Below are 14815 nucleotides of genomic sequence, written 5' to 3' on the forward strand. Positions count from 1 at the left end.
AAGATTAAGGTTTTATAATTTTTTAATAAAAAGCTACTAAATCAAAAACAATAAGATAAAAATCAAGTTCTATGAATAAATATTTTAAAAGTAAGTACTCTAGGATCATAACACTGACAACACTAATTATCTTTTCTAGTCTTGGCAGTTATGTTGCATACTGTTTGGGTGACTGATGGGATAATTTCACTTCATTTTCTTTCAGTTTATTCTGGACCATGTAGGAGAAGAATATTAAAATAATTAACACCTCTAAACAAAGTACTTGATAAAGTTTTTAGTTGACATAAAATGCTTAAAAAACAAAAACCTCAATTAACTAATACATGATTCTAGAGCAAATAACTAAACCTCTACCTGCTAAAGGAAAACTTTCACTAAGAATTTCTGATTTTAAAAAATGTCACTCAGTATTAATATTAGCCATTTTAGGATTTTTATATATTAAAATCATATATTTTCACAGAAAGCTCTTTTCATTGGTTTGAGATAGCATTACCTTAATCATCAAAAATATAAATGTCTATTTTTATACCATTAAAAATGTTTACCTCGCTAAAAACATTTAATCAGCAGGAATCAAAGCAGTCTTTAATAAACAGGTAAAACGTATGATGAATTCCTTACACCTATAGATATTTTGATTAATTTAGTGATAATGACCTTATATCCAAAAGAACACTAAAGTATTTAAGTTAATATTTAATCTCAAATATAAATCTTTACCAATAGCAAATACACTGTCAATCAACTGGAAAAAGTATAAAAGATATTATTAATCAACTTCTTTATTTGAACATTTTAATACATTTTTTAAGTCATACATATAGTTTATGCACCCCTTATATAATCTATAAGTCGTATAGCTTATAATAAGGCTAAACATTAAAAATAATTAATAAAAAGCACATTCTTTGCCTTGATCACCTGATTTTTTTGTTGTTGTTGTTTATAAAATTAATCACAGTTAGCAGGGTAGAAATCGCTTTGAGCTTCGTGAATGACATCCAAGAGATGGGAAAGGATTAGTTCTCAGTTGCTGCCAGTTATAGCGCCAGGTGGCTTTTTCTGCAGTGAAGGTGTTACCGATAATCCCATTACACTGGTACTAAATCTTGCAGACATCAAAATTATCACCAAGGTTCCTTTTCATCCCATCCTTTCCAAATGACTGGAAGTCGCTTCACCTGAAAGAAGTCAAATCCACATGCAGCTGCTGTTTTAGCAGGCAGCAAACTCCCTGAGAATGCCAGTCGTGATTCAATTTTGCTGTGCTGGTGGCCCCCTATTCCCTGTCCAATAATACATCTGTTAAAAAATCCTACAGCTACAAATCAAGTTTAATCGTACCAGGGACCTCATGTTGGTCTTGTCTTCCAAAAAGGCAGCAGGTTCTGCTGTCTATCTCTGCTAGCGTCTGGGGAATACCCTTTAAATCCCAGCTCTACTTAGAAGAATAAGCTAAGGATCACAAAACATGACCTCAAAAACCCTGATATGACTATATTCTGACCCAGAGGCATTCATTCTAGGTGAAGATTAGAACTTTGCATAATAAGATTACACAGCAAGTGAATGATATCAAGGGACTATCCATATGCAGCCGCCTGGTTTTCTATAGACAGCCTGTGCTCTGCAATATGCAGTGCAGACGAAAAAGAGCTTGGTCTTTCTAGCTGAAATAAAATAGATTCACATAAATTAGTTGGCCATTTCCAGATTCCTAAATCCCCTATTACATCTTTTATTGACAGCTCCTGTGAGGATAGCACAAATGTTATTCCTTTTTATTCTGTGCTTCTATAACAATCATGCTCTGTAATTGAAATGTACATAGATTATGGCTCGAAATTAACATCTTGTTTGCTGTAATCTTGGATTACAATTGACTGTGTACATAATAAAATTAGGAAATCAATGGATGGATTTATCATCTCCAAGAAACTAGAGGTATTGTTTAAAGAATAGTTTAACGTTTTGTGTCGACACTTTAAATGCAGAAGTCACAGAGAAGTCAATAAAAATTTAAGTGAGTAAAAGGATACAACAGGCATCAGGTAATATCTACATAAAAGTTAGATTACATAAAAATTAGCCCATTTCCCTCAAAATTTTAAAGTGTTAAAATTTTCAAACGTGAAAGTTCAGAGAGATCTCCTTTTGAGATTTTCTCTCAAAACCATACTTGAGCAAGAACCAGTTACACAAAAAGTCTCTACTTTTTATAAAGTACGTGTAGTGACAGTATTTTATACACATCACCTTGATCATTTTACACTTTAAAATATTTGAATCAATTCAAATCATCATTCAATGTTTTATAGTTCTTAACTATGTGCTTCTAAAGTACTTAAAGACATTCCCTCTCCTATTTGAATATATACAGAGCATTTAAAATGTATAGAATCCTAGAGAACTTTATTTTGTTTTTTTTCTACGAAGTTTAAAGCAGTATGAGCTCTAAGCAAACTTATGTGAAAAGAGACATATACGTTCCCACAAATAACTATGCAGAAAAATTCTAAGAATGTGAAGAGGAGTTCTCTACTTAAAAAAAAAAAAATACTAAGATTTGCCATGAGATTCTTATAAAACTAAGCTCCTTGGTATACTTAAAACACGTCTGACAAGTTTGATTTGCCCACAATTGCTAAGGAACATACTACATCCATTACATTAGCCCTTATTTCCTTATTATCACAATATATTTAAGCATATCTATACAATATCTGATAAGTAGACAGGAATCAGGTAACATAATTATGATTTTGTGTATTAATCAGGCAGATATATACCAATAGTATCAGTGGTAGAGCTATAAAAAACACCGTATGTAATTTCATTTAGATAGTCCATGAACATTCTTTGGTCGTCTTGAATAGGATATAGCTAGAAAATTAATGAGGAATGTAAAAAATACACATTTCTGTAGAACTTTAGAGCTACACTGTTCAATAAGGTAGTCAGTAGCTATATATGGCTACTGAGAACTTGAAATGTGACTAGTCCAAATTGTGATGTATTGTGAGTATAAAATACACACTTGGACTTTGAAGACATAGTACAAAAAAAAACAAAATAATTCATATTATTGAAAATAGTATTTTGGATATAATGAATTAAATAAAATACTTAAGTGACTTGCACTATATTTGTACTGGACAGCACTGCTTTAGATCATACATTTTTAACAGTAAATTCCTAAACTAACTGAAATTGCACAACTAATAAATACTAAAGCAGAGAGTTATTCTAGAAGAACAAACATTTCAGTGTCAAATCTGATAGATTAGCTTAGAAAAGAACAAAATGCTGTCATTTCTGCCTCTATTTCACGTTTCTAGGTTAAGGGTAGTGGGGGAGAAGAAGAGACCAACGAGACTGCTGACCACCATGTACCAAAAAAGAACGATATTTTATAGTTACAAAATGCTTTAGTGTATTAAACACAGGTTTTTACAAAAAAAAATATATATACCTTGGGCAACTTCATAAAAGACTAGTAAGTCTATATGTTACCCCTAATTGAATCCAATAGATAGCAACTTCAAAAAAACATGTCTGGATCTAAAAAGGGTCATGGTTTTCTTCTAAAGGACTATACAATTGTTTATATTCCATTTTTAAAAATACATTATAAGTAATAACTACAGAGATTTGAAGCATGTAATAAAAAGCATGTAATGCTTTTCCATTAGTCTTTTCATTATATACACCAATGTAGGTTAAAAACTCCATTAATTAAGGTTTTACAGAAATAAGAAAGACTACAAATAGTTAAAATATAAAATATATACCTAATTTAATTCAAGAAAGTTAATGGCAGATTTAGTATGGCCAGACAATTGATGTCATACAATTAAAATACAAAGCCTGTCTTTGTCACACACTGGAATATTATTCCAATATAAACAATAGTACATAAAGTATTAACTCATTTAAAAGTTGCTTTTTCATAATTATTTCTTTATAACATTTATCTAAAATACTAAGACTAATCATGAAATATGAGTATGAATAAATAACATGGATAAAATCTAAATTAATTCTTTACGATCCAGCCATGTCACTTTTTCCTAGTCTTTCAAAATTATATAAGTTCTTTCCTTTTCTGGTAACAAGTATCACACAGACACACACAGACACAGAGACACACACAAAAACAAAATAATAACAATAAAAAAACTTTCTAACCATCAATATATGAGTGTAATGATATTCAGTCTAAGTTAATCCCCAGACATCCAAATTCATGAATAAAAATTCATCAGTTTTAAATACACTGAGCCTATTAAGCAAGAACAAAAGCATATGCACAAAAGAGCTTTTAATATATTTCAAAGCCCAGAAGAGCCATGGTCTCATTAAAATTATAAATTACACAAACATGGAATGAAGATTCAAACTGCAGTGCAGCTAAGCAGATTACAGAAAACCCCGCGTTCCATATGATAACACACCATGGCCCTCCCAGATGGGGGCTTGGAACAAAAAGGCCATCACCACAGCTAGGGAAAACCTCCTTGTGATCTCTGGTTTCTGTTCAGCAGATGACAGCCAAATAATATGTTGATTATTCTGTTTGTGCTGCTAAGCTTGTAAGATGGAATAAAAGCGATATGATCTATTGTGAACCCAATGCTAATGTGTTGCTCCACTCATAAATAATATACTGAATTTATTTTGAAACTATCTTTTATCTAAATTTCAGTTTTTAAATGCATGAATTAAAATAAAAGCCAGGATAAAATAATATTTAATTTGATGCTTTAAACTAAAAAATGTAATGACAAGTGAAAAATATCTAAGTACTTAGTGAAGAGTCCAGTACAACTGCCTTTCTTTAATCTCAGCACTGCGATCAGAGACAAAATGCATTTTTAAATAGGTAATTACTCTCATTATGAAATATAAATGCAAAATTAAATAATACAATAATCATGAAGTTTATGATATACATTATTAAGATACAAACTAAAACATATAAAACACTTTTCTGCAATATACTAATGGTACATAATCAGAACATGTATCTAAAATATTTCTGAATAATAAAAAGTATCACAGAAGGCCTTAAGAATGTTCATAACTTGGGCACAAATGAATGCTCACAAAAAATCCTACTTAAAATAAAAATAATTAAAAAGAAGCTTCTAAAAATAGTTTTCAAATATAACATAGAGAACATCATTTCTTTTTTTATAGCTGTAGAGTATTTCATTGTATAGATATGCCACAGTTCATTTAATCAGTACTCTGATAGACATCCTCAAAAGAAATATGCAAATATATTAATCAAGAAATATGTATTAGAATGTTTATAATAGCATTATATGGAAAACCACCCAAATGTCCATTAAAAGAATGGATTAAAAATATTGTGATATAGTCATATAATGGAATGGAGCTATGAAAATGAACCAACCACAACTTCATGCAATGTAGATGAATAGCAAGACATAATGTTGAGCAAAGGAAACTAGACACAAAAAAATTATACTGTGTAATTGTATGTATAAAATACATACATAATGTTTCTTTTCTTTATCTGGGTGCTGGTTACATGGGTGTATTTGGCTTCTGAAAAATTCATTGAGCCATCTACTTTTAATATGTGCACTTCTCTGTATATATAATTTTCTTTAAAAAGGCAGTTTTACACAAAAATAGTATACAAAGGCAGTCAAAATCCTTGTCATAAGAAATTTAGAAACAGGTGACATATATAAAATCTAAAAGTGAAAACTAAGCATTCTTATACTACTTATTTGAATACTCAAATTTTCAACTCAACAGCCGAAACAAATTCCTGGATTCTTTGAAACAGAAGAGCAAAAGCCACTCGACCCTATTCTCCTCCCCCATCCCCAAACTCTAATACCAGACTCAGAGGTATCTGGTCTTTCTGTCAGGAATTGCTGCTGCTGCTGTATAATAGACCTAAAATAATCTCAGGATGGAACATTTGCCCATATGTTAGAAAATAAAGTAAGACAGAAGATAAGGCAGCTTAACAAATATGTCTGCCATCTCCCCGTTTGCCTTCAAATTTCATAAACTTTTATTTGCTAATTATGAAAGCTTATTACCTAATTTAATAAAGAACTATTTTACTTCTCAATGAAGTTAAAAGAAAATATAATTAATTCCTTAATATCACTATCATACAAATAAAACTTCCTGATAATACGATAATAAACTAAACAATGTATCTCATTACCTCCCACTTAAATATTTTCCTTTATTTCTATACTGGAATCAACACATGATTACATTACTGTTTTTCTCATATTAAAAAGATACTTTAAGATATAAGCTAAAAGAATAAATTCATAAGTAAATAAGTAAGAAATAAGCTAAAAGAGACCATCTAAAGATTACAGAGTTCAATTTTCATTTGTGTAACAAATACTTATTCAGTGCTTACCAGGATCTGGAGATAAAGGAGTAAAATTGGCTAATTTCTGTGGTAAATGTAGCAGACTTACCCCTTTCTTTCCCACTCATATGATTTATAAATGAAACAAAACTATTTTTAATGAGTAACACATTATTTAAATATTAAGAACAATCTAGACGATACACAGTTAAAGTTCCATCTACTCCATTTTCCTCACCCATCCACACATAGGATTTAGATTTTGCATAACCTCCCAGATTTTCTTTTTGCAAATATAAGCAAATAGGAATATGTATTTTTTTCCTTCCCCCTTTATGCAAAAAGTAATTTACCATACACTGTTTGAACTTTGCTCTTTTAAAACAACAACGTATGTTTCAAAATGTTCTAAATCTGCATATAGAAAATATCCTTTCTTTTTTTTCACGGCTGTAGAGTTTTACATTGTATAGATATGCCACAGTTCACATTAACCAGTACCCTACTGATAGACAGTAGGGGTGTTTCCAATCTTTTGCTACCACAAAAATGCTACAGTGAAAACTCCTGTACATATAGTATTACATGAGTACACAAGTACATCTGTAATAAATTTCTGGAACTAGTATACAGAGAAGTTTAAATGCATTGGTCTTTTCCTAGAAATTGCCAATACGAGGGTTGTGTCATTTTGCACTTCCACCACAGATGCATCTCAGATGTATCCTAGGAAAACCTAATCCTCTCGTTTGGCCTCTAAGATAATTTGTTCATAAGGCAATTGCCAACGATGTTCTAATTGCAAAAAACTACAGAAAGCTCTTTGTTTGTTTTAGCCCTAATGCAGAATTAAAATCCGTTCACATAAATTAAAACAAAGGAATTTTCAAATTAAAAAAAAAAAACAACACCTCACTGACATAAGAAATCATCATATTGATGCCTAATGTACTGGGATAGAAACTATCTATCTTTCTTCCCAATTATCTCCTGTCATCTAAAAACAAATATACTCTCCCATTCCAGGTTTTTTTTTTAAATTAACATTTAGTGGTTTATAATTGGGTAAGCAGTCAAATGCATTTCACTTTGAAATGAATGTTTTCCTGAGGCATTTAAGTTTTCATGAAACCAAATCCATGTGACTTCTATATTGTCCTTTAAAAAGCTATAATTTCAAAGGTGGTTTAATTTTTATGACTGCCATTTTCAAATGGCAGTGTCAACTAATACACTGTTTTTATTTCAATGTCCATCCTATCAAATATTTTATAATTAGAAAATGCCCACTTAGGCCCATTGGACTTCCCATTTGAAGGAGTCCTTAAGCAAATTGTTTCAATATTACTGTTTTATAAGAAAATGTGTACACGATAATTTTAATCCCCCAAATAAGGACGCACCGGTATTTGTAATCTGTGTTGCATTTCAATTGTTCAGAAATCAGTCATCAGGTTATCTCAGAACTCCGAAACAAAGTGGCGAATCTAGTTGATGAACCCAAAATAAATTTTAAAAAGCTGCCACACCTTCTGTGCCCTTAGTCAGTAGATGGCAGAACCATACTTAAGCTCTTACCCAAACAATGTTGATTTTAACATTAGAGTCAATATAATGAACAGAAAGCCAAGAAACAAGAATTACCTAATAAAGGTAAAACAAAACATCACACATCACAAGTAGCACATGGGACATAAAAGCCTATCAGTCTAGGACAATTTAGGAGAACAGTCCTATGCAGCAAAAGTCTCTAGGGAAATCACATAAATTCTGTGAAGTGACTGATGTTTACAATGACAATTCTGAGCCATAAAAACAAACAAACAAACCCTTAAATTATACTCCATTTGTACTGTTTAAGAAAACAGATGGGTAAACTTTAAATTTCAGAAACATTATGTAAAAATGTTCATACAAAAAAAGTTTTGGCACATAAAAGGATAAGATTCATTTATCTACAAAACAAACAGATGAGAAATATACTATTTGTTAATAATAGCCTAAGGAATGAGGGATTGCTCAAAATAAAATTCTCAAAATTAGGATATACTATAGCTGTCTTTTAGAAAATGATCTATGATAAAGTGTGGTAACATTTTGGGGGCTTCAAACATGGAACTCTCTAGGCTAAGCCAATTCTTGGTGAATAGTCAAAAGAACATCTGATGATTTCTGAAAGCTAGTCAGGCAAATTTTCCACTTAAATGGCTGTACACACTCAAGAAGATATCCTGATTTCACTTTTTAGTTTGTTTTAAGTTGTGACTGCCAAGTAGACAGGTTGATCTGGTTTCTAGCTCCAACTTGCTACATGACCTTGTCCATGTGACTCAATCTCTCTAGCCTTCCTTAGTTTCTTCTTCAGTAAACCAAAGAGTAAACCTGAAGTCTTAAATCTATTTCTTTACTATGTCTAAACATCTGTATGTATACTATTTTGATACCATCACAAACTATATGCCACTTCACAGTACATCTAAGGCCTAGAGTAAAAGAAATTATATTCATTTCAGAATCTTTTCCAATGTTTATTATGGGTTACTCTCAGAATAAAATAAATTTCTCACGTAATCATTTAAATTAATTTAAAATGCCATATAATCAATTATCTTTAACCTGAAAATATATGACTTTTCCACTTCACACCGATAAAAAAACAACATATATGTAAAAGAACGCTCGTGGCAATGTCATTTATAATAGCCAAACACTATCCACCAACAACAGCATGAATGAATCCTGTCATAGTCATTCCAAAGGAATAATATATAATAATGAAAAGGAATGAATATTACATGCAACTATATAGATGATCTCCAAATTGTAATGCTAAGTAAAGGAAAAAAAATGCATATGATTTCAGACAATGGTGCTTACCAACTGACCCACCCATATCCCATGCTGCCTGGGACCCCACTGAACACCCCACAGCCATTCCAGCATCATATGGTAGCAGGTAAGCACCAACCTGAAAGAAAGCACGAAGGCAGTCATAGTCACCACTCTTAGGTAAGTATCTAATATGAGCTGTGAGTTTGGTCATAGGGTCCGGATCTCAGCTCCACTACCCCCAGCCACCTTTCTTTCTCTGTGATCAAAGATGCCAGCTGCCAAGAACTGCTAGACAAGGTGATGGAGACCCTACAGCTGACAGGAATGCTAACACAGGTGCTAGAGGAGGATGGGACCTCCATGGAGAGCAAGGACTTCTTCCAGCTGCTGGAAGAAGACACAGGCCTGATGGTGCTGGAGTTTGGGGAAAGCTGGACCCCAGCAGAAATGGGTACTGTCATATGGGCTGGGCCAGAAGAACCCCAAGCACAGAAAGGACATCACCCTCATCACTTTCCGTGTATACAAGCAAAACCCTTGGGACTTCTTTGGCAGCCTGACATCAAAGCCACATTCTACAGGCTCTACTCCACAAGCTGACTCTAAAGGACTTGGCCCAAAGAAAGTACTCAGGGAGCTCCTTCAGTTGGACCTCCATGTTGTCACAAGGCCTGGGCCACATGTTGCTGGGAATTTCCTCCATCATTCACCATTCAGTAGAGAAGGCTAAGCAGTGGCAGCAGCAGCAACAGGGTGGCCTCCATCGCTGCTGAGAAGGAGCTCTGAGCTTCTGCTCCTAAACTTGTCCCAAGAAACACAACGTGTGCACTGTGACAGTATCAGGTTTGGGGTCCTACAAACAGTGCACACTAGATAACTCACCTGTTTTCCCTCAAAGTCTCTGACCATATTGTGATAGGACCCATCAGCGTTAATACCTTCCACCCCTAGCCTATACCCTTCCCTGAAGAATGCTGCCCCTTCCTAGCCATCTTTCCAGCCTCTCACTTACCATGAAAGGCCAAAGCCTGTCCCCAGGCATCCTGGTCCCACTCTAATTGCTGCTACATCTAAATTTCTTAGAACCCCTCCTGTCCTTCAGCTCCCCAGTACACTAGAGTAAGTCCTCTTTGACTTTACATTGAGATCTCTAATTCTTTATACCCTTCTCCTCCTAAATAACAAAAACATTTCCAATAAAAATATTAAATTGGTTACAAAAAATGTGATTCCATAATGATTAAAAAGAGACAAAAAGTAAACATACTGCTGAGAAATACAGATAGAAATGACAAAAATTATAGAGAGAATATATAAATAATTACCATGAAAATCAGGACATCGGTTACCTCTAAAGAAAAGGAAGATTACATTAAGAGTTTCTGGCCTGCCAGGAATGATCTACAATTACATGGTTGCCTGCTTTATATTTATTCTTTTTACTATACATTTATGTTTCTATATGATGGTATGTTTTATAATAAAAGGTTTAAAATGGTATATTTTCTGAAATAATATATTCTTATGGAGAAGGAAAAGAGTGTTCACGTTTTTTGCTAACAATTTTATTTTCTTGGTCTACATTTCTAATTTTTATTGCAATATTTTCATAATAAACAAATAAGTTACTATGCCTAATTCTCCACAACAATAATTAAGAATAGATTTCATAGGCTTTCCCAATGGCTACAAAAAAAGTCCCAGCCCCTTAAAGAGCATTAGTTATCCTATTAAATCTTTGCTTAGCTCAATGTTGTTTGTTACTTCTTTTCAATGAAATGTATGCTTACTTTAAAAAACATATACATTAGGGGCACCTGGGTGGCGCAGTCGGTTAAGCGTCCGACTTCAGCCAGGTCACGATCTCGCGGTCCGTGAGTTCGAGCCCCGCGTCGGGCTCTGGGCTGATGGCTCAGAGCCTGGAGCCTGTTTCCGATTCTGTGTCTCCCTCTCTCTCTGCCCCTCCCCCGTTCATGCTCTGTCTCTCTCTGTCCCAAAAATAAATAAACGTTGAAAAAAAAAAATTTTTAAAAACATATACATTACATCCAAGTAATAATTTTATACAGGCTGCACTCCAAAAAACATCATATTTTATTTAGCTCATGGGTAGGAAGAAAAACACTCTTAACTGTCACACATTTTATATGGAGTCTGTGTATGCATACAGTGTGAGGATTTATGATAGGAAGGACATAGACATGATACTTGAGGTCCAACCCAATGTCACTCTGTGTAAGGCAAGTATGGTTCCCTGTGTGTACTAGAAAACATGGTAGCTGGATTACAGGATGGATATACAAAGCAAGTTACACTTAAAGTCTACTGTACAAAGTGTAACATAGGAAGACTCATTCAAAAATAGATCCAATAATGCCTAATTTAAATTATACTGGAGCGATTTTAAATATTTCCTTTGGAAAAACAAAAAATACAGGGAATTAAAATTATTACAAAAAAGATAATAATGAAAAGAATAAAAATAAGCTGACTTCATTTATAAACATTATATACACACAATTTAGGAAATCCTAAAAGGTCCATCATCTACAAGCATCTTTCGATGTATGTTTGTTATAACTTTTAGATGCCACTCAACAAGTGGACAATGAAATTTAGAAACAAGACTACCAGCCCCTTCATCATACTCCAGATATCAACACAATCACGATGGTATCACCCATTTTAATACAGTTGCTTTTGTTGCATATTGTTGTTTTTCTATGAATGCAGCCAAGGAGTTCCTTCTTCAGTGGGTCCAGCTAACCAGTTATTTGCCCATCTATTAAGTGCCAACTTTAAAAAATTACAGTGTCCAGCAGGGAGCAGCATTACAACATTCATAAGACTTAACTTGAACATGAACCGGACAGAAGAAAAAGGGGAAAAAAGAACCACTTACCATAGGTCTGTTCTACAATACATTCAATTTTTAGGGCAGGTGTAAGGCTTCCAGAAAAAAAAAAAACAAAAAAAACACTTAAAGCATGTTCTCAAAGTATATATGGGTGATCCACGATTTCAGAATTCCTAAAGCAGGAAATAAAAATTATATTAGGTAAAGGATTCCCCCAGCCACGTTATGTAAAATTAGTATATGACTAAATGTCTCTCGTTTTTAAGGTACATATTCCTCTTAGTGGTTCAATGGGATTCTGAATTCAAATATATGATATACTTTGGATAAAATGATTAAAAAAGACCCAGAATATTGAAGTCCTTTATCCACTAGAAAATTTAAGCAGAAGAAAGTGGATGACACGATATATTAAACCAGAGAAAACAGTGGTCAAGGACTTAAAAGGGTTGACAACAGTTGATATACAATTCTAATATATCAAACTCTAAAGAATTGGCAAGTAACAGGATATAAGATTCATTTCTACATGCCAGCATGAATATCTGAGGTTAATTTTACCAATGAAAAGGCAGCAGAGAAGTAGTGTATAATGTGGATATGTTAAAACTGATTACTCAAATATTTACTGAACACAAGCAATGCACTTGATAATTGCAGAAAAACTCCGTGACCAGTTAAAAATTTAGTGACAAATGAAAAACATACTATGTTTGATACTGTCTTGGATGCCAAATCTGCCTAACAGCCAACTAAAATAGTTCCATGTCAGTTCTTATGACTGGAAAAAAAAAAAAAAGGGATTTTCCCATTATAAAATGAACTTTCAGTTATAAAATAAATAAGTCATGGGGATATAATATAGAGTGTGGTCAATAATATCGTAATAACTTTGGTGACAGATAATAACTACATTTATCATTTCACAGTACATAAGAATATCAAATAGGTATGATATACACCTGAAACTGTATGTCAATCATACTTCAAAATGAAGTTTTAACTCCATTTTTATTTGAGATGTTAAAGTTTGCTTCATATGTGTTCACATGCAACAATTCAGTGTCTATGCTGAAATACAAATTTTTCCCATTGAAAGAAGATAACATGAATATTCATCTTGGAATATATGTAATTTTATATAATTTATGTAATACACACTATCACATATCAATGTAATACTAATAAATAACATGTATTCAAAATTTAGCAAGTAATATATAAAATGGTTTCTACTATTTTCTTCTGGCAAAATAACATGAAAACCTTAAGTATATGATATTAAGACTACAGTGACTCTCTAATAATTATTATTTTAATGAAGCCAAAAGAAACTGATATATTTTTATTAATCTTCTACACTTTACTATTAAGCTATTCATGGCATTATTTCTTATATTTTGCCCTCCTTACAGTCTTTCTCTTATCCTATATCTTGCCTTTGCTTTCATACATTTCATTTTGGGGGCACCTGGGTGGCTCAGTCGGTTAAGCGTCCGACTTCAGCTCAGGTCATGATCTCGCAGTTGACGAGTTTGAGCCCCACGTCGGGCTCTGGTCTGACAGCTCAGAGCCTGGAGCCTGCTTCGGATTCTGTGTCTCCCTCTCTCTCTGCCCCTCCACCACTCATGCTCTATGTCTCAAAAATAAATATAAACATTAAAAAAAAAATTTATTCATTTTTTGTGATATTTCCTTATTCCTACCAGTCCATCTTCTCTCTCTTTTCTAATACATTTCTGTTTCAATCTCAATTATTGTTTTGTCAAACTCCTCTCTTTATGACCCTACCAACTTTTTCCCTTTTATGTTAGGACACTTAAAAGTGAGTTTTTTCTGCAACAGTCTGCTTAAATTATACCCTTTCACCCTTTTATAGGCACTGCCCTTGATCTTAACAATATAACCTGATTGGAAACTCCATAAAATTATACTGTTGCTACTTATAGAAATATTTTCCTCTGATTTATTTAAATATTTGAAGAATTCACTAAACATTTTGGAGTCAATCTCGAAACTGTGAAAAATGTCAAGGACATTTAATCTCACACACTCATTCCAATCAATGAGACCTCCACTATTCTAATAAAGAGGGTATTTAGGATGTTACTACATTAGTATGAACAGATACTGAGTAATAAACTTTTGTAAGTCAACAGAATTTTAGTGCTTTTTATTCATGTGTGTGCATGCACATGTGCATAATATCCTCATTAAAAAGCAAAGATACATGAAATAAACCCTTACTTCTAATATATATCGTCAAGTCTGAAAAGAATGATTTCCCTATTCAGCACTAATACGAGTATTAACATTAATGGTATTAGTACATTAAAAAATAATTTCATAATATCATAAATGTTGGTTTTTAAAATTATAATTCGATTATATAACACATTTATAATATAATTACCTAAAATGAGACTGCAGTGTGTCGAATAGTGTTCCTCCCTCCGCCCTAAATTCACGTCTACCAATAATCTTAGAATGTGACCTTACTGGGATGTAGGGTCTCTGTGGATGTAACTAAGGTAAGGATCAATATGAGGTCATTCTAGATTAGGGTAGGCCCTAACTCCAATGTGAATGTTCTCATACAAGACAGAAAAGGACACAGAGAAACATGGAGAAAAGACAATGTGAAAATGGAGGCAAAGATTGGAGTTATGCTGCCACAAGACAAGGAGCAACAGGAGCCATAATAAACTAGAAGAAGCAAGGACAGATTCTCCCCTAGTGCCTTTGGG

At 33.0% G+C, this 14815-nt stretch overlaps 1 protein-coding gene and 1 pseudogene across 6 annotated transcripts in view; one reads left to right on the forward strand and one right to left on the reverse strand.

Moving 5' to 3' along the window:
* The window catches only part of IMMP1L (inner mitochondrial membrane peptidase subunit 1), an 81865-nt gene that overhangs the window by 49340 nt on the left and 17710 nt on the right, over positions 1–14815 (reverse strand). The window contains exons 2-3 of one of the 6 annotated variants that reach the window (XM_043580863.1): positions 12114–12241; positions 928–1187 (exon numbers count right to left, since the gene is read on the reverse strand). The exons of 3 other annotated variants lie outside the window; for them this stretch is intronic. The gene's annotated coding sequence lies outside the window, so the exon portion shown is untranslated. The remainder of the gene's footprint in view (positions 1–927; positions 1188–12113; positions 12242–14815) is intronic. 2 more of the 6 variants (XM_043580866.1, XM_043580864.1) reach the window with 2 other exon arrangements.
* On the forward strand, positions 1001–10709 carry LOC122484304 (annotated as a pseudogene).

This window comes from Prionailurus bengalensis, chromosome D1 (assembly GCF_016509475.1).
Source record: "Prionailurus bengalensis isolate Pbe53 chromosome D1, Fcat_Pben_1.1_paternal_pri, whole genome shotgun sequence".
Classification (NCBI taxonomy): Eukaryota; Metazoa; Chordata; class Mammalia; order Carnivora; family Felidae; genus Prionailurus; species Prionailurus bengalensis.